Source organism: Cydia amplana, chromosome 22, assembly GCF_948474715.1.
Source record: "Cydia amplana chromosome 22, ilCydAmpl1.1, whole genome shotgun sequence".
Lineage (NCBI taxonomy): Eukaryota > Metazoa > Arthropoda > Insecta > Lepidoptera > Tortricidae > Cydia > Cydia amplana.
This window is the reverse complement of record NC_086090.1, coordinates 3,374,554-3,394,369: the sequence shown is the minus strand read 5'-3', so window position 1 is coordinate 3,394,369 and position 19,816 is coordinate 3,374,554.

The window sequence follows — 19,816 nt, the reverse complement described above, 5'->3', positions numbered from 1 at the left end:
AACGCTACGCAAACCTTACGATTATGTTTATTGATGTTGTTTTATTTTTTCAGATATGCAGTACATCGGAACCTTTTCAAGGGGTTTTATATTTGAACTATGGCAGTCTTCGAGTGGTTCAGACGCAGAAAAACGCCGTCAAGTGTTACAACAGCTAATATACATGGTGCCGGATGCAGAAAACATAGATACTGCCAATTTGGAGAAGTTATCAAGTATATTTGCCAACGACTTACCGTTTTATGGAAATCTGCATTTCGAAAAAAAAAGCACCGTGTTGAAAAAAACATTCCAAGTGGCTGAGTGAAAAAGAAAGTGTGAATCTTCCGAAATTATCCATATTAAACGAAAACAAAAAAGTTAGACTTACATTTAGGTACGACCTCGTCCACAGAAAGTGTTAGATAATAAGTTAAAAAGGCATTAAAAAGAGCCTATTGATAGATTTGGTACAATTTTAAAGTGTATTAATTCCGGGTACAAAATAAATTCTGTGAAATACAATGATTATGCGTTAGAAATGGCCCGGAAAAGTATAGAAGAATATGAATGGTACTATATGCCAGCTTCTGTTCATAAAGTAATCGTTCATGGAGCTACAGTGATTAACCACGTGATGTTACCAATAGTAGAGAGCTTTCAGAAGAAGCTGCCGAGTCCACAAATAAAAATATTAAGCAGTTCAAGCTTAACAATACTCGGAAGATGTCACGCACCAACACGAATACGGATCTTTTAAATCGTCTCCTATCGGACCCTATGATTGGGCCTTGGGAAACCACCTAAGAAGAAAAAACAATCGTTGTCACAATATGTACTTAGTTTATTGGCTGTTTAAATAACATTTTAGATTATTTTGAAGTATTGATTAGTCTAAATTAGTTTTTTAAGGTGGCCGAGACGTGACGTGATAAAATTTTGTGTTGCACAATTTGTACGATATTTGTATCTCTGTAAATATATAAGTTTTAATTTTAAATATATGTTTTTTACATTATAATTAATATTAAGTATTAGTTTTATCATATTATTGAAGAATACGTTGTAATATATTTTTTTATTGTATTTTTATAAGGCTTTAAAATTGTATGTATTCTGCATATTTTTTTGTTATCATTTGATTTTTTTAAATGATATTATATACAAAGTAAAACTTCTTATTACTGTTTTTTTATTAGACCCTAAAACAACAAATATATACGTATTTTTATTTTGTACATATCTTTGATACTTTTGGAGAAATCGATTTTTGACACTCTCTCCATACAAGCCGAACCACCGTGCGTTGTTGGATACGATATGGAGAACTATATATTGTCGGACCAAGAGTCTCCTCTGTACCGTATTTGACGTGACAGTTTAAACCAAAAACCATTTAATGTCGGGCAATAAACGGCCGTAGACATAACTTACAGACTAACATACATAGGATCATAAAAATTAAAAATCATTATGGCGACACAACAGTTTTTGCTTAGTTATTTTTTATTAAGTTAGAGTCGGATCGGGCTAACTAATAAATGCCATTTGCAATAACAAATTGTGACAATGTCGTTTATTTATATAAAAATATGACGTTTACAAGGACCCTTTCACTTTGTTCTAATCAAGTCGGTGCAAATGAAATGAAATCTTTATTTCAGGCAACTAGTGGCCCATACATAAATACCTTAAAACTAGCATACATATTATAAATATAACTAAACACTAAAAAAACAAAGCAAAGTTAACTAGGACGGACTCTACGAGTAGTATTAGCTAAGTATCGGCAACGATCGGCGCATGTGAGCGCTCGCCTTTACCCAACCGAGCACGATATGAATGGCTCTATTAATATTACCTACGCTAGTGCCGCGATAAGACACTCGCAACACTTCCACTAATGGACATGTTCGGTTGCTTCCACACATAACAACAATAGTCTGAATGCCAACGTGATGTTTAATGTACACACAAGAGCAATAACATTAGGTAACTATGTATGTATACAGTATAGTCAGTAGATTTTAAGCTGGCCCCGAACGGCTTAAGGATGACTCACGCTAGACCGGGCCGGGCCCGGGCCAAAGCGTCCGACACGTCATTTTCTGTGACGGCTGCACGTGATGCTGTCCATAGAAAACGAAGCGCCGGATGCTCCGGCCCGGTCCCGGTGTCCGGCTCTGCATAAAAAATGGTCCAGTCTCTTTAACTGGTTATTGAATTACAAATCCTATGGAAATTGGAATAAGATTCAAAATGAACAAATGGAAAAATAATTTGCAATTTCTTCGGGGCCAGCTTCAAATCTACGGACTATACCTACAGTGTGCCGTGAGACCAATTCAAATAGGTACATTGTGATATCAATAGTCTCCAAGTTAGCATTAGCGTAAGGCCTGAGTGGACGCTCGAGTTGGGCGTGCAGCGGGGCGGGGCGTGCGGCGTGCATGTTAAACAAATGCAAGCGTATAGTAGCGGCCTTAGTGCACGCTGCTCAAATCACTTGTGAGCCCGACGCCACGCTGCACGCCCCGCCGAACGCTCCGCTTCGAGCGTCCACTCAGGCCTTACAATTATATGTTGCTATACCGAGAGCGTCACCTCGATTGTATGAGGGAGCGGCTTTTTGGGTTGGTGTGCGTTGGGTCTCTTTGTGTGAATGGTGTTCCAATAGACGTTCCATATTTGAATTTCTATCTCTTGGGTGTACAGTAAGCTGCAGAGATAGCTGACCTCCCTGTATGGCAACTTGTATGCAGGGGGGTCAGTTATCTCTGCAGCTTACTGGCTATGCTCGTGTGACTCTTAATACAATTAGGTACCTACATATAAAGTCTCGGGTGTTTTATTGATCAATTTTCGCTCTTTTACCGCTCAAGGGCTTCAAAGGAATACTTCACGGTAACATACGCCTTAAACTTTCTTTTATTTCAGTAGAATAACATTACCACCTCAAACGTGGCGTACATTACGGGTACCCTTCTGTCAGTCATACGCGTATATTACAAACCGTAGACGAACTTCTATAGACTCTACATTATGAAGAATTGGTAGAGACTCGCGATCACTATGCATAGGTGCTTTGTTGCTTGTTTTGTTTTTTATTTTATTAGGTACTATTATATTTTTTTATAATTACTATTAAAAGGCGGTATCGTAATTTAGCGGTCTTCACATCATTACAATAACCGGAATGCGACAACACTATGACGTCTGTTGTCTGTCATCTAGAAGATCGGTTTTTGCGCCTAGGCGGCGTCGCGTATTACCTAAGTCCAAAACTCTGATTATTATTGTGATTCCCTAATAAATATTGTTATAAATGGTGCTCTGGTGTTTTTACCCTTACAGCTTCAGAAGTGCGATAGTGGATTCCCGCCTACTACGATATAATTTGTCGAAATTGACATTACGAAATTTACCGCGCGTAGTCCTTCCTCGTTTCATTGTTGTGAACGTTAATAAAGAATTAATCTGATTGTAATGAGTAAATGCACCAACACCACTCATCAGTTCTAGGGACTTAAATATACAAAGTCCAAGATTGGTGTCAAAATCATACCTACAAGAATAACCTAAAAACTAACCTGTTCCGGCTATTGGCTGCTAGCGTATCGCGCCGTTGCCCTTGTTTTGTGTTTGATTTCAGATACCTATTTCAGTTTATGTACATCAGTGATCATGACTGTCAAAAATAATACATATTGACAGTGTAATAAAGCTGCTGGCATGTATGTATTACAATATTCAAAGCAGAAGATCACAAGACATAAGCTGACAGATACCATTAGGTACAATTGAATTTTGATATTGGTATGAATGAAATAAATCCTTGGGATTACAGAGTAACTCAGGTAAAAGTTAACTCAGGTAAGAAGTCTGTGTTGATCCAACACCTAACAATACTACGGGGCCATAGTGGTAAATATTCACTGCCTCACTTATATGTTGTGTTATTTTGGTAATTCATGTGCTTTCAGATACATAACATAATGTGATTAAGTATGTCTACATGACATATTAACAAAATGCTATGAACATTTTCTAAAGTTTGTGTCGTGGTGAGATTTGCATTCAAGTAAAAAGCATATAAAACAAGTTTGGTAATGTAAATTTAGCCTTGATTGATGCTATATGTATGGTGGTATTATGCTTTCATGATTAACAATGAGTGCTATTTAATACTTTATCCTTTCAGTCAAATTAAAATAGATTACAAGTTTTCAAAAACACTGGAATATTGGTTACAACAACAATAAGGAGAAATTACTTGTTGTTTCATATGTGTGTGTGTATGATATTACACATGCTTATTGCAACTGACATAATGCTTTGTTGGTGTGTTTTTTGTTGTGTAATTTCCAGAAATTTGACAGCAATGATTCTTGAATTGAATGACCATACCGTCGTTGAACGCACTAGAGTGACTATCGGGTCAGGCCTCTATAATGAACCCGGATGGACATGGCTAATATTTCAAATTAGTTGGTTATGGATGCCAGGTATATTATGTCCTAGTGCTCATAATTCATTATATGGAGAAAATATGTTGATACCTAATCTCCGTTGTCATGGAAAATGAGGTATTTATTTAGAAATAAAATGTTTGTTCATGTTGTACATGTATACTAACGGTCAGTATGTGTTACATTGACTGTGTGTGGTTAGTAAAATGCGCTTTGTGAATAAGCGAAAGGTGACATTTATTTCAAGCTGGTTAGTAGTATCTGTGACAAATGTAGTCACTCCATGTATCCGGAGCCTCCTCGGACTGAATATTTTAAAAGACAGTTCATATCACATATAACCTCCTGCATCTTTGCAATTAACATTAAGCTGCGGACATACTGATAAATAAGGCAGTAAATCATTTGAGATGTTGAGAAAATTTCTGTCTGTACATATTATTGATTGGTTCTATGTATGAAAAATCTTATGAGTGTTTATACAAATTAATTGCATACAGCTTATAGTATGTTGTGGTTGTTGTTTTGTTCATTGGGATGTTGGTTAAAGTTTGCATTGCAAATATTTTTCACAAAATGTCATATTATAAAATGAACCAAAGACATATATTTAAACAGACTTACCAAACTAATGAAAGTTTTATTGGCATGACATTGTCAAGTGTTTGAGTTATTGACAATGATAATCATTTGTGTTCTAACAGTATGTTTCAGATGCATTTCATTATAACAAAACTTTATTACTGATGAAGTTTGATGAATTTCCAAGGTTAAAATCTTGTCAAAGAGATGGACATATTGAACAAGATATTTACTGAGCTGAGTATGACACTGGTAAAGCAGGTTGTTGCTAATGGTAAGCGAGGTAAATACTTTCAGGAGTCAATATGGATATTGACGGTCTACATGATACATGTCTTTTACATACAAGTGCGACTGGACTCTAAACGTTCCAGTCCGATAAGTGTTTTATGGGTGAATATTAAACGAAGGTAAATAGCTTGGTTGAAGCTTTCTAAATAACTATCTTAACCCATTCACTGCTAATGAACATTGACCGAAGAATATCATGTCATGAGCTACTGTTTGAAGTTATTGACGGTTCTCGTCTGAACTTGTAGTGTGTTATGGTACCGTTTGCATTAATAAACAGTACACTTTTATTACTTCTGGGTTTCATAAATCAGAAGTTATAAATAATAATATGTTTCACAAATTTTGTGGGTTCACTAAGTATGTATTTCATTGTTTTGAAAAATGCATAAATTGTGGTTTATTATGTTATGAACTCATTTATCTTACAATGTGTGCTTGCATGGCATTTAACAAAATTATTTAGTTTTGTGCAGGTATAAGTTAACCTGGATGATGATGTGTTGAGTTATCTACACATAAAATGCACATGCACAGCTGGAGAAAATCAACCATGTGTGTCTTGGGATTGGAAGCTTTATGGTTTAAGCATATGTGCCATGATTTGACTGATTGGTCATTATCAATATACACTTCATGATGGTTGAAAAATACAATTTGTGAAACCTCGACAAGGCGAACCTGGGTAAGAGAGGAACCTCGATAACATGACCTTCTGTTCAGGCTCTACTGTAGTTCAATGTTGGTATAGTAAGTGTTGCCTTTATTTAGGGGCACGGAAGAGGCAAGCCAAGTTGCACATGATCATTTACAATTGGTTGCATAGTAGCAACTGCTTATTATTTTATATTTCCCATGTTAAGGGCAAATGCTGTTATTTCAGGTACCGTTTTCAGATTAAGAACTGACTACGAGTATATTCTCAGATTAGGAACTGAGATATAATTTTATGAGACACTCGGATTGAGAACTGAGTGATTATTTTATTTATATTACTTACTCTCGAGTTCGGAATCGAGTTGTGATTTTGTTTTATCCCAGATTTAGAACTGGGTTACTGTTGTCATACTTATGTGTTTTGTTAACAGGTTTGCCGACTAAAATAAACACATTGTGCTTGATTAATTTTATTAGACACTCGGATTGAGAACTGAGTGATTATTTTATTTATATTACTTACTCTCGAGTTTGGAATCGAGTTGTGATTTTGTTTTATCCCAGATTTAGAACTGGGGTACTGTTGTCATACTTATGTGTTTTGTTAACAGGTTTGGCGACTAAAATAAACACATTGTGCTTGATTAATTTTATTAGACACTCGGATTGAGAACTGAGTGATTATTTTATTTATATTACTTACTCTCGAGTTTGGAATCGAGTTGTGATTTTGTTTTATCCCAGATTTAGAACTGGGGTACTGTTGTCATACTTATGTGTTTTGTTAACAGGTTTGGCGACTAAAATAAACACGTTGTGCTTGATTAATTTTATTAGACACTCGGATTGAGAACTGAGTGATTATTTTATTTATATTACTTACTCTCGAGTTTGGAATCGAGTTGTGATTTTGTTTTATCCCAGATTTAGAACTGGGTTACTGTTGTCATACTTATGTGTTTTGTTAACGGGTTTGCCGACTAAAATAAACACATTGTGCTTGATTAATTTTATTAGACACTCGGATTGAGAACTGAGTGATTATTTTATTTATATTACTTACTCTCTTCAATGTCTGCTATAGAGCTTTAATTATTATGTGCTCTTTAAGAAGGGCTGTTACTTTAGTCTTGGCAAGGGATGCTATCCTTAATAGGCTACTTCCTGGCGCCGGTAATCGCAACAGAGGCTTTAAGGAGCGGCCTGTTGCTTGTCACTATCCTTGAGAGGGTGGTTGTTGCTGATATTTGCAGTGTAGGCTTTAAGAAGCGGACCATTGCATGTGATATAAGACTATCCTTCAGAGGATGGTTGTTACAGGTATTTGCAGTGTAGGCCTTAAGAGGCGGACCATTGCATGTGATATAAGACTATCCTTCAGAGGACGGTTGTTACTGGTATTTGCAGTGTAGGCCTTAAGAGGCGGACCATTGCATGTGATATAAGACTTTCCTTAAGAGGATGGTTGTTACTGGTATTTGCAGTGTAGGCTTTAAGAGGCGGACCATTGCATGTGATATAGACTATCCTTGGGAGGATGGTTGTTACTGGTATTTGCAGTGTAGGCTTTAAGAGGCGGACCATTGCATGTGATATAAGACTATCCTTAAGAGGATGGTTGTTTACTGGTATTTGCAGTGTAGGCTTTAAGCAGCGGACCATTGCATGTGATATAAGACTATCCTTAAGAGGATGGTTGTTTACTGGTATTTGCAGTGTAGGCTTTAAGAGGCGGACCATTGCATTCCTTAAGAGGATGGTTGTTTACTGGTATTTGCAGTGTAGGCTTTAAGAGGCGGACCATTGCATGTCATATAAGACTATCCTTAAGAGGATGGTTGTTACTGGTGTTTGCAGTGTAGGCCTTAAGAGGCGGACCATTGCATGTGATATAAGACTTTCCTTAAGAGGATGGTTGTTACTGGTATTTGCAGTGTAGGCCTTAAGAGGTGGACCATTGCATGTGATATAAGACTATCCTTAAGAGGGTGGTTGTTACTGGTATTTGCTGCAATGCAGGCCTTAAAAGGCGGACCGTTGCATGTGATACAAGACTTATCTTTAACAGGCTAGTTTGTTCCTGGTATCTGCAGTGCAGGCTTTAAGAGGCGGACCATTGCATGTGATATGATATTATCCTTAAGAGGACCATTATTTCTACTACCGATGAATGTTTTATCTATATCGTATCGTACTATTTGTTGTTGACCTTGAGAGGTTGGCTTGAGACCTTGTTTACAAAAGGATATTTTAATGACCTTAAGACTGATGATCTCAAGGTTACCTTGAAAGGGTTGCTTGCACTTATACCTTCTAAGGATCGCTGGCGAAGTACCGTATCCAATAGAGTTGGAGGGAGTGCCTGTTCGAAATACCCAGTTGGAGCGAGTGCGTGCACCGGGCTCCGTGACAACCTTATCGTGAAGGGCCGACTTCTACGGTCGTTGCGCCTACAAGGGCAGTGGTGTCCTAGCCTAGGCAGCTCCGCACATGCATGAGACGTGTCCCATGTTAGCCTCTCACGAGTTGTACGCATTTTTGTGCGTGCATGCGAGGGAGTCTTACATCCTACAACGGAGAAGCCAATTGTGAGTTTGTTCCAAGTCTTTGCTTTTAAAACGACACAAATAGTCATTGTTACGTTAAGCGGTCAGTATGAACGCACCGCTCAATGGAAGGTTTGGGTTAGCTGCATGGGTATGTACATGCTAGAAATTTATCAAAATCTAATAAATCCTTCAAAGTTATATGACGTTATTCACAAGAAAATAATTTATGTTAGATGGTGTTACAAAAAAAGGGGGTGGTTTATCTACCTGCCGCTAGATGTCACGCTCATCGCAATATTTTATTATTTTGCATAATTAATTAATTGGTATTTATATCCTCTTGGTGTCATATGCACGTGAATTAAGCCTTTTGTGTATTTCAAGCAAGTGCTGAGCAGACTTGCATATCCTAACACCTCTCATACCACGGATTATTTGGTACCTAGCCTGGTCATGCTTTCTTACATTTGGTTCAGTCGGCTTAAGCCCTTACTCCAATTCGACTGAAATATAACTAAATATCTTGGTGTAAGTTGACAATAACGAAATAGACCGTTTCAACGGAACTCGAGTCGAATTACTCAAAAGGACCAAGGCTTGTATATCGGCTGAGCGTAAAAGGTGCTTGTTCAATTCGCAGAATATTGAACTGGTGGAGGCTACATCCACCTGGTGAAGACCCAGCTTGCTGCGACTGCGTTGGCTGTGGCAGACTTCAGTGGCTGCGCTGAGGACAGTGACCTTCGGGGCGCCGGTCGGGTCAGGCGATGGCCGAGCTAAAAGGCGGTATCGTAATTTAGCGGTCTTCACATCATTACAATAACCGGAATGCGACAACACTATGACGTCTGTTGTCTGTCATCTAGAAGATCGGTTTTTGCGCCTAGGCGGCGTCGCGTATTACCTAAGTCCAAAACTCTGATTATTATTGTGATTCCCTAATAAATATTGTTATAAATGGTGCTCTGGTGTTTTTACCCTTACACTATTTACATTTTTTTAAATAATAATAATAAAGAAATATAAGTTGAAATTACTCAAGCCGCCGCCTTCCTCAATAAAGTAAATTCACTTTGAATAAATGTCATATACTAAGAAAAAGTGACCAAGGCCTCCAGTGCCCCAGGCTGGAAAGTAAATTCAATTGTACATTTAAATGTCAGAATGATATCTAAATGATGCCCATTCGTTATCATTAGCTCGTACTTGTTCGAACATGTATTGGCGCGAGCGAGACGCACAGGCGAATTACGTCATTTATTCGACATCAAAATTTAATTTCGATTTGACCATCGACGACTTCAATTTTTTTTAATTAACGTACCCAATGAGCGTTAACTGAATTTAGCGCTCGTACTCTCTTAAGGTTCCGTCACACAGGCGCGTTTTCCGGGCGGGGCGTGAGCGTTTTATATGTAAAAGCGGCGCGCCCCGTTCACGCCCCGCCCGGAAAACGCGCCTGTGTGACGGAACCTTTACTGGGATTGCCATGAGATTGAACGAGTCTTACTTGCTCCGTCTATTAGTAAGTGGTCCGTGTCCCAAGCTAATGTAATGAGACCGTTGCGACGGTTACTGTCACAATGTGCCTCATTATTCGCCCTTTGAGCCAATTTGCAGTCATTTGTTTTCATGTCACAATCTAATGATGCCTCGCTTTACGCGAATTGAAGGTACAATTTACAGGTACGAATTGGTAATAATAAAATAACTGGGATTTGATAGTGATTATTTATTATTAATATTATTATCCTATTAAAGACTTGTTTCATTATTTCATTCTTGCCGGCTTAGTTATAAGGACTCACGGCCCAAGCTAACTTATTGTAATTTTAAATACCTAATATTAATTAACTTTTCTAAATTAAACTTTCATTTCCTTCCTACCTCTTTCCAACTTTCATTTCCTTCCTACCTCTTTCCAACCCTAACTGCGACGCTAAACGTCACGTCAGTTAGGGTTGGAAAGAGGTAGGAAGGAAATGAAAGTTGGAAAGAGGTAGGAAGGAAATGAAGGTTGGAAACAGGTAGGAAGGAAATGAAAGTTTAATTTAGAAAAGTTAATTAATATTAGGTATTTAAAATTACAATAAGTTAGCTAGGGCCGTGAGTCCTTATAACTGAGCCGGCAAGAATGAAATAATGAAACAAGTCTTTAATAGGAGGCACTTTCCTGGGACTCTACTTCGCAGGCGGGCAGTTGTAGATGGCTCCGCTGAACAAAGCAGGCATCGCAGTCGCAGGTCCAGAGTATTCTAAGATGGCTCCGGACTGTGGTCCAGGATCCTCAGCTCGGAATGAAAACCTTCCAGATTGTGGAGCATGCGCATAGCGCAACCCGGGGTAGTGCAGGCTAGTGGGTTTTCAGAGTCAACCCCAGACTTGATCCCTAGCAATATTGGTCTTATTAGAATATGCACACAACGGTGACTGCGTCATCCGGCCCGTAAGGAAAGAAATATCAGGAAAGTTAACCTTTTAGCATTTCTTTAGTGTTTACGGATGAAGCAGTCAGAAAAGAACAGATTAGTTAACAGTATAAAAGAATACGAAATTATTCCCATAAGAAATTTAGATTAAAGACTCACAAATTCAACCGTGCTCGTTGACATCACCATCCCCCATGATGAGAATCTCGTGAAAGCCGAGGAGGACAAGTCCAGTAAGTACCTAGACTTGGCTCACGAGATAACCGCCATGTGGGATGTTGATTCGACGATCATTATCCCGATAGTTGTATCAGCGAACGGTCTAATAGCGAAGAGTCTCGACCAACATCTTGAGAGACTCTCGCTAGGTGGTTGGATCAAGGGTCAGATGCAGAAGGCGGTGATCTTGGACACGGCGCGGATAGTCCGCCGGTTCCTCTCTCTGCAGCCCTGACCACCGGCAGCTTGGGCCTTGCCCCGCTGCTGGCGGCACCCTAGGTTAGGTTTTTTATAATATGTTTATAAGTATTTTGTATTGTTTTTCTAAATGTTTTTGTATTTTATTTTTATATCCATATTGTAAAATGACCTAACTTAGAGAAGACAAATAAATAAAGAAAATAACTGTCGCAAAAAAATGTTTTTTTTTTTTTTTTTTTACATTTTCGTACCTTAAGGAATCAGAGTCAGATTTAAACGAAATTAAATTATCGTTATTTGTAGTGTCAAACTCTATTACAGATCAGGATTAATAAGATTTCGACCGATTCTGTCAAATCCTACAACAAAACAAGTGACGTAACAGAAAAACGAGTCCCCAAAATTATTTTTAGCTTTTAACTCCTCCAGCGCTAATCATGACACGTTATCGTCTTGCCGCTACGAAGTATTTTCGCTACAAACCGGGAAATCCATGTTATCAGCTACGATGTAGCGCTATGACCGTAGCTCAGCGGTGCTATGGGCCCTAAATTCCTAAAAATAAATGCTGTTTGATTTACGTGATTTACAAAAGCTCCCATCAAGAAGTGATAAAAGCTGGAGCTACTTGGATATAAAACATAATATAGAAGGTGTTCCGACCAATCGTATTCGAGAAATACAAAATAGACGCAATAACTCCGTAGTTGCATTTATCCCGGTTGATTTAAATTGAAATAACAGTACAATTACATAAAGCAATGTTTTAGCCTATCATTCCCACTGCTAGTTACAGGCAATGAGAGGATTCTCATTGCAAAAAAAAGTTTGGGGTGACTTTTCTTTTCTTATGGTTCGTCTAGTAGGTAGGTAATCTGTGATGAACAATTAAAGGCAATGACGATATCGTTAGAAAAGATGGAAGAAATTGCAAATTTAACATTCAGTCGCGATTTTGTTGAACGTGCTAGCACAGCTGCGAATAGAAGTGATATAGCAGAAATTAAAGCGAATGGGAGTTATACATACTACTTCTCTTCTTCTTCTACTTGTTCTATTCATAGTGTAACAAATTTTAACAACGAAAACTAGTACCAGCACCCCTAGCACATGATTGACGCGACAGTAGGTATCTCGCGGCGAGATAGCTACCCGTATTTTTCTTACTGTCGCGCCAATCATGTGCTAGCCCGGCAGATATAGATGTATGTGTGTTACGTAAACGTAACTTCAATTGTATGAGAGCGACTTTTCTCGTGGGTCTGTGTTATTCTCAAGCATAGTAAAAGGTTTTCAAGTGTCACCCTTCGGGTACGGAACCCTAAAACTCCCAAAATTGTTGATTACATTAACTTGCTCCGGATTGCTCGTGATCTATCCGTTTTATTCGCGGACATCAAATCGTGACAGCCATTTTGTTCGTCAGCCGAAACTAGTGACGAACACGGGAATTCCCTTTCCCGGGAATATTTCACAAAGCTTGATACCTGGGAATATCTACGTTAGTAAAAAAAGAAATTCGAAACTTTACGTTCAAAACTTGAAAATACTTATCCACAAACACTAGTAGATTACTAAAAGTAGGTAAAAATGGTGGCTAGAAGTAAAAATTTAATAGCTAGGTATCAGAACTTCACGGATATAGATATTTTTTTCCGTTGGTATAGTTTGGTTGGTTTAGTTTGATTTACTTAATTTATTTTTTATTTTGTTTCATTTCCATGTACCATAAATTGTTCATATTATTATGAATATTTATTATATGTACCTATTGTTGTCTAGTACCTACTGTTCAAACCTTATTGAGCCTATTATTGTGGGCCTAATAGGTTGATCTATGTAAAACTGTTCTAGAATATTTATTTATGTTGATCTGACCAAAAGGCCTTAACCTTCTGTGTTGCTACAATCCTTTGTAAGTTTTGGCCTCTTCCACAGAGCTTTTTCAATTATTTCAGACTTCCAAATTGTATAAATTCCATTTTTTTGTAGAACCTCCTCCACGCAATCTAAATGACAGCTCCTGGTTTGTATGTATGTAATCTTTTGGAATAATAATATTGTTATTAGTATTCCATATCCATCCTATTCTATTGTTAACATAACAAAAACTAGGAACAAAATATTAGAAATAGTTGTTTTAAAAATATTCATAGTATCGGCACATCACTAACCGTCAGCCATCTTGTACCCCGAGATTGAATAAAAACGCGCTTGTCAGTCCGAATGTCTATCACATCCAATTATATTTGCTCCCTCTCTATTCCTCTAAAACAAAACAGGGCAAAGCATCGACGTTCCCGTGGCTGTTAGGACGTATTCAATTGTCATGGGACACATAATGAGCCAAGGTTCCGCCAAACAAAAATGACGACTTTAGCGGATTTTGGTGGATTTTAATTAAGGTTCTTTGTGGTAAAGTTAGAGTGACAGAAAAGGGAATTTTGAAGATTTTAGAAAGTTACATAAAATTAAAATGTTTATTTATTTAGTCTTTATTCCACGGTAGATAATTATACAAATGTCGGACTCAATTCCTATTCTTAAGGAACTGTTTATCAGTCGATCGGTTTTTAGGGTTCCGTAGCCAAATGGCAAAAAACGGAACCCTTATAGATTCGTCATGTCTGTCTGTCTGTCCGTCTGTCTGTCCGTCCGTATGTCACAGCCACTTTTCTCCGAAACTATAAGAACTATACTGTTGAAACTTGGTAAGTAGATGTATTCTGTGAACCGCATTAAGATTTTCACACAAAAATAGAAAAAAAACAATAAATTTTTGGGGTTCCCCATACTTCGAACAGAAACCCAAAATTTTTTTTTTCATCATACCCATACGTGTGGGGTATCTATGGATAGGTCTTCAAAAATGATATTGAGGTTTCTAATATCATTTTTTTCTAAACTGAATAGTTTGCGCGAGAGACACTTCCAAAGTGGTAAAATGTGTGTCCCCCCCCTGTAACTTCTAAAATAAGAGAATGATAAAACTAAAAAAAATATATGATGTACCATGTAAACTTCCACCGAAAATTGGTTTGAACGAGATCTAGCAAGTAGTTTTTTTTTAATACGTCATAAATCGCCTAAATACGGAACCCTTCATGGGCGAGTCCGACTCGCACTTGGCCGCTTTTTTTTTAACTAGCTTCTATCCGCAACTCGTACCTACCTATGGAAAGATGATGATGATTGATTTAAATTATCATTTGTCCTTCCCCGAGCCTCAAACTATCTCCACATCAAATTTCATCTAAATCGGTTTAATAATGCGCTGGGTGAGAATACGTTTGTGCCAGACGCCACTTACATTGGTTTACAGGAGAACGAAAAGAAACAAAAAAAAATTTCTCGAAAAGTTTTACATTTAGGAAATATTAAACTTGTTTATCATTTAGGCACATATGTGTACAATTTATAGAACCATACAAATATTGTGAATATAGTGGTAATCATGAAATAAAAGCATTTTTATTATTGCCATATCCGTTTTGGATGAGTAAATGTTAAACGTACAATGTAGGTATGATATGACACAAAAGTTTTGGATATGTCACACTTTTGTGATAATTTTCCGTTAATAGAGTGTAAATATCCTATAGTAAAATGCGGATATGGCACAACATTTTTGAAAAATGTTATTTTTATAAAACCGATTAGTGTCAATTATAGCATATTTTTTGTTATTTTAGAAATCATTAAAAAACGATTTTGCTAAAAATGGATATGGCACAAACGTATGAATCTCAGCCGGTGAATGGCTGAACGTTGACTCGTCTCACCGAGCAGGCGATAGGAATAACATCCTTTAGTAAGATGAGTCAGGTCGGGTTGCGGAAATCACCTATATTACTCTGAGCGCCGCCATTCAAGGTCCTATTAAAACAAAGAGTAGGCGCTGAAAGCTTCAGTGTTTCAGATTTGAGATGAATCACCTGATTCAGTGTTCCTGTTCAAGTTTTGTTCAAGATTCCAAAATATTAAAATGACGATTAACTACAGGTACTACCTATAGTATACTTAATAGTACCTATCTACCTACTACTAAGTGCCACTTGCACCATGCTTACCCCAAACCTGGACTTACCATGGTTATCAGTACAATTTGCCACTGGGTTAACGGTTTAACCGTTTAACCCCGGGTTAGTGGGATGATGCAACGGGTGCTTATAGGCATGGTGTCCCCTTCACTAATTTACTTCATTTCCCGAAGGACAAGATATTAATACCTATTTATACGACTAGTGATAAAACTAGCTATAGCGTTAGAGTGCTCTATTCGTAAGAGTTTTCCGCTACAAAGCGGAAAATTGGGTTATCGGCTACAAGTCTCCCATATTTCATTAAATTTATAGGTACCGGTTTACGTAACTCAAACTTTCGGGGCGCCACGGAAATAACACCTGCTTAGAAACACTCTTAATGTCAGGGGTCGCCAACCTTTATCGCAATGTTTAATGCCAATGAGTGCGCGCTCCTGGATGTGTGTTTTACATTTAGCTGAGTTGGAATGTAACTCGAACCAAGGAGCCTTCATAGGCTAATCCAGGGGTGGCACGACCCCCCATGGGTCCTGGGCTGGGTCTACATTAAATAAGTAAAATAAGTTTCATAGTTTAATACTTTTTACAGAAAAAAGGAGCTACTTTTTTTGGGAAAGGGCTAACGATTTAAGCACATTACGGCCTGCGCATTATGCTGGTTTGTTTGAGTTTGAACGTTTAACTCGACTGGTTTAGTAGATAGAATAGCACGGCAGATAGCTATAATTTGGCAAAGAATATCCTTAAGACCACCTGTGCGCACCTGCTTAGGGATGGGAAGCTCCTTATAATTAAAGCGGTTTGGATTAGAGTTCGTCTAACTAAGATAACTTTGCACTGACTTGAACAGAACAAAAGTGAAAGTGAAGAAATTTAACAATATTGATGATATGATGACTTTGTCGTTGAAAAATGCTACGCAAAGTTACTTAGCTTGATAGCTTGGCCTGCTTTGATCTATTTTTGCCTGTTATCTGGGCGTTTTCTAAAATAAATATTGAAAACCCGATTCTCCCAGATCCTGGTGTTTTTGGGTTCTTTCAACTCAGAATCACTAGCATATTCAATTCTGATGATAAAAAAAATGTCTCAAAGTTTTGTATGAAAATTGTACATTCCACTACGTCACGTTACATACAAGTGAAAAATTTTCTCATACTAAAAACGTGACGTAATGGAATGGACATTTTGGGACATCTTTTTTTAATGGTAGGATGGAGAGTGCTGTCTATTCTGAGTAGAATGAGCCCAAGAATGTCCAGATTTGAAAGAATCGGGTTTTCGATATTTATTTTAGAAAAAGCCCATCTAAGAATCAAATAACTTTTTCATTAAATTCTTCTCAAAGCGTCTATCTGAGATATACATTGTTCTCTCAAGATTTAGCATACTGTTTTTTTTACAAAAGCGGATATCTCTTCCGGAACCACCCGTACAGTTGTAGTGCATAATTATATTAATTATTCTTCATTGTATTTTCACGGAAACGTACGAATGTATCTTGCTATTTCAGTCAGTCTCGGTACAAACATTACTGAGGTTGACTGAAGCAGCATGGCAAATACGAACGTTTCCGAGAAAATACGATGGAAAATAATTATGCAATATATGTACAACCCGTTTTTTAGAAGGAATAGACCCTCGTGTCCCATCACTGGCCCTTTAAGGGCCTACTGCAGCCGCGTCTGTTAATATTTAGTTCTTTGAAAGTTAAGACGAGATGAAAACCTTTGCTGTAAGGTGGGTTGTGCTGGATATGGATGTGTTTTCTAGTTGCACGAAGCTAAAACCGAAAAATGAACACGTAAGTTTGGATTTATTTTCTATCGAGAAAATTTTAAGCATTCGTGTTTCGACTACTACGAAAACTCTTATCATATAGTCAAGAAACATATATCCGAAAATCACTACTGTTTGTTTCCGGGGCTAGCCACTGCCACCTTTCTAAGATCCTGTTATTTTTCGATGCACGGCCTTAACGACAGACATTACGCGAGAAGAGTAAATAAAAATTTGCAATCCTTGTCGACAGATGGTAAGGTCCCGGGCGAGAGAGATTTAAAGGAACATACGGGCGTTGCGCCTTTCTTTTATGATATAGAAGGCAAACAGACAGAAAAATCTGGGTCTAACAAAGCCTGGTGGTAAGTAATAACCGTCACCCATCCCATCTGCGACACCATGGAGATTGCAAGTGCGCTGGCCTTCAAGATGGGAGTCCGCCCTTTTTTTGAAGGTTTGAAGGTCGTATCGGTCCGGAAATACTTCGGGCGACAGTTCATTCCACAGTTTAGGTAATGCCAGGCAAGAAATTTCTGGAGGACGTGGTGAAGATGGAAATGTGTCTTTCCGAAAAATCTGCCAATTTTCTACTAGCATCATCAGCTACCAATGGAAAGCGGAGCGACGAAAACACTACGAAAAGAGTAAAGTTTTCTCTCAAAAAGATACAACTACACAAGTAAATTTACAAAATCATCATCTTCCTCGCGTTGTCCCGGCATTTTGCCACGGCTCATGGGAACCTGGGTTCACTTGGCAACTAATCCCAAGAATTGGCGTAGGCACTAGTTCTTACGAAAGCGACTGCCATCTGAGCTTCCAACCCAGAGGGTAAACTAGGCGTTATTGGGATTAGTCCGGTTTCCTCACGATGTTTCCCTTCACCGAAAAGCGACTGGTAAATATCAAATGATAAATCGTACATAAGTTCGTAAAACTCATTGGTACGAGCCGGGGTTTGAACCTGCGACCTCCGGATTAAAAGTAGCACGCTCTCACCGCTAGGCCACCAGTCTCCATTAGCAGCAGCACGTGATGAATATTTACAAAATATTGAAGAATAATAAATATTTAAAAAAACGTTCCCGGCAGACGGTATGGCCTGGGCGAAAGATTTAACGATGAATATGATGTGGTAATGGTTTGCAATCCGGATTTAAACTCTACGTAGAACTTTGTTCGAAGAAAAGCAATGTCCGTATGTTCCCATAAAGGATGATTCACGCTAGAACCACCTAGAACGGGCCGCGAGGAACGGGTTCGGGCCGAGGCTTTCGACACTTCGTTTTCTATGACGGGTGATCGATGATCACGTGATGCTTTCTATAGAAAACTGAAGGGCCAGGCCGCGTAGCCAACGTGCCAATCGCTAACGCTCCGGAGCGATCGAAACGCAACTGTCACTGTCGCACTTATATGGAAGAGTGATAGAGAGACACAAAGCGTTTCGTTGTCAGAGCGATAGCGATTGTCAGCTTGGCTTGGCCGGCAGGTCCCGGAACTTTTTAGCGTGTCTCTTTCTTTAAGAAACATACGGACGTTGCGTTTTGCGGACAAGGTCCTAAGGTTTAAATCTGAATTGCAATCCGTTTTCCACTCATTTGCCCTCGCCACTGCGCTTGCCTCGTTCATGCCTCTCCATTCCCAGTGAGAGCAGTAATGCATAGCAAAGCAGTCGAGTGAAGGCTTGAATTCATAATCAAGTGCTGCGCATTTGTACAACGAGGTATGGAATTATTCGGATATACCTACGTGGGTTTTGAAAGCTCTAGCTTCCTTTTCAAAGTTATCCCATAACTATTTGTAGGCAAACTATAGAAGTGATCTGGGGGCACAGTAGTGCCCCCGCCAGTCCACGGTGGTTCGGCTTGTATGGAGAGAGTGTCAAAAATCGATTTCTCCAAAAGTATCAAAGATATGTACAAAATAAAAATACGTATATATTTGTTGTTTTAGGGTCTAATAAAAAAACAGTAATAAGAAGTTTTACTTTGTATATAATATCATTTAAAAAAATCAAATGATAACAAAAAAATATGCAGAATACATACAATTTTAAAGCCTTATAAAAATACAATAAAAAAATATATTACAACGTATTCTTCAATAATATGATAAAACTAATACTTAATATTAATTATAATGTAAAAAACATATATTTAAAATTAAAACTTATATATTTACAGAGATACAAATATCGTACAAATTGTGCAACACAAAATTTTATCACGTCACGTCTCGGCCACCTTAAAAAACTAATTTAGACTAATCAATACTTCAAAATAATCTAAAATGTTATTTAAACAGCCAATAAACTAAGTACATATTGTGACAACGATTGTTTTTTCTTCTTAGGTGGTTTCCCAAGGCCCAATCATAGGGTCCGATAGGAGACGATTTAAAAGATCCGTATTCGTGTTGGTGCGTGACATCTTCCGAGTATTGTTAAGCTTGAACTGCTTAATATTTTTATTTGTGGACTCGGCAGCTTCTTCTGAAAGCTCTCTACTATTGGTAACATCACGTGGTTAATCACTGTAGCTCCATGAACGATTACTTTATGAACAGAAGCTGGCATATAGTACCATTCATATTCTTCTATACTTTTCCGGGCC